General features: G+C 45.1%; 1 pseudogene; it reads left to right on the top strand.

Annotated features, from left to right (window-relative positions):
- The first annotated feature begins 353 nt into the window (after positions 1–353).
- On the top strand, positions 354–1,769 carry LOC118570563 (annotated as a pseudogene).
- The last annotated feature ends 259 nt before the right edge of the window (positions 1,770–2,028 follow it).

The following is a 2,028-nucleotide window of genomic DNA, read 5'->3' as shown; positions in this document are numbered from 1 at the left end:
TTCTCCAGTTGTCCTTTGACTTCCATGTGTGTCCAGCATGCAAGAGAGTGCATGTACATCCATATATGCAGTACAGACTCAAAACACACAGAGACACACAAAATAAACATATAAAGAAAAATATCAAATATAGAGATGTCAATGACTACATATAAGATTGATATTTATGATATTTTGATTTTGACAAAGATATTCATCAGTTGACAGATAATTGAAAGAATTATTATGTCAGCTTTCTGCTCCTCCCTATTCCACAGATAGTTGCATCTCCTTGTGTAGTGCCAGTCTCATCCCTGAGACATGATGGTGAAAGTATTGGGTACATGACTACCATGGCTGCTGCCAGGTCTGGCAAAGTGGAAATGATTGTTATCAATGACACCTTCATTGACCTTTACTACATGGTCTACATGTCCCAGTATTATTCTACCCACACTAAGTTCAATGGCACAGTCAAGGCTGAGAATGGGAAACTGACATGAACAGGAAAGCCATCACCATCAAATTGAATGATGCTGGTGATCAGTATGTTGTGGAATCTACTGGTGTTTTCACCACCATGAAGAAGGCCAGGACCCACTTGAAGGGTGGGGTCAAAAGGGTCATCACCTATGCCCTCATGTTTGTGATGGTGTGAAGCATGAAAAGTATGACAACCTTGTCAAGATGTCAACAACACTTCCTATACCACCAACTGCTTAACCCGAGGTTCAGCCAAGTTCATCCCTGACAATTTTGGGATTGCTGAAGGACTCATGAGCACAGTTTATGCCATCATTGCTTCCCATAAGACTCTGGATGGCCCCTCAAGCTGTGGCTTGTGGTGATATATTGTGTACCCTAATAAACTTGCTTGAGGATCAGAGGACAGAACCAGCAACTAGATTAGACATAGAGGCCAGACATGGTGGCACAAACCCTTAATCCTATGACTTGGGAGACAGAGATCCACCTGGATCTCTGTGAGTTCAAGGCCACACTGGGAACAGAGGCAGGTAGTGGTGGCACATACCTTTAATCCCAGCGCTTGAGATCTCATGTCTTTGCTTGGGAAGGACACTTTCTTTTAATTCCAGGAAGTAATATGGCAGGACACAGAAAGTTATATAAAGCATGAGGAAACAGGAACTCATGCTCTTTAGACTGAGGATTTTGTAGAGGTAAACTAGTGGCTGCAGCAGTTCAGCTGAGTCTCATTCAGGGAGGACTCAGAGGCTTTCAGTCTGAGAAAACAGGATCGGCTAAGGAGTTGGCAAGGTGAGGTTGCCTGTGGCTTGTTCTGTTTCACCCCAATATCTGGCTCTGTTTTTTTTTTTTTTTTTATTAATAAGACCATTTAGCAATTCGTGTTATGGTGGCTTGATGGCCATGGGACTGCCCAGAACACCATCCCTGCATCCACTGGTGCTGCCAAGGCTGTGGACAAGGTCATCCCAGAGCTGATTGGGAAGCTCACTGGCACGGCCTTCCCTGTTTCTATCTCCAGTGTGTCTGCTGTGGATCTGACATGCTGCCTGGACAAAGCTGCCAAGTATGATGACATCAAGCAAATGGTGAAGCAGGCATCATAGAGCCCACTAAAGGGCATCCTGGGCTACACTGAGGACTAGGTTTTCTCCTGTGACTTTAACAGTGATGCCCACTCTTCCACCTTCGATGCTGGGGCTGTCATTGCTCTCAATGACAGCATTGTAAAGCTGATCTCCTGGCATGACAGTGAATTTGGCTACAGCAACAGGGTGGTGGATCTCCTGGCCACCATGGCCTAAGAAGCCCTGGAGCACTTATCCCAGCAAGGACTCAAGAGCAAGAAAGAGGCCCTCAGCTGCTGAGCAGTCCCTGTCCCAACTCAGCCTCTGACTCTGAGCATCTCTCTCACAGTTTCCATCCCAGACCCCCAGAGTAACATGAGGAGCTTAGGGAGCCCTACTCTCTTGAACACCATCAATAAAGTACACTGCACCCACAAGAAATTATTATGTTAGTCCAACATGGGTTTTTGTCATAAAACTGAAATAAATTTCAAAT

This window comes from Onychomys torridus, chromosome 19 (assembly GCF_903995425.1).
Source record: "Onychomys torridus chromosome 19, mOncTor1.1, whole genome shotgun sequence".
In the NCBI taxonomy this organism is placed as follows: domain Eukaryota; kingdom Metazoa; phylum Chordata; class Mammalia; order Rodentia; family Cricetidae; genus Onychomys; species Onychomys torridus.
The sequence above is the reverse complement of the archived record's forward strand: the minus strand, read 5'-3'. Positions and strand labels throughout refer to the sequence as shown.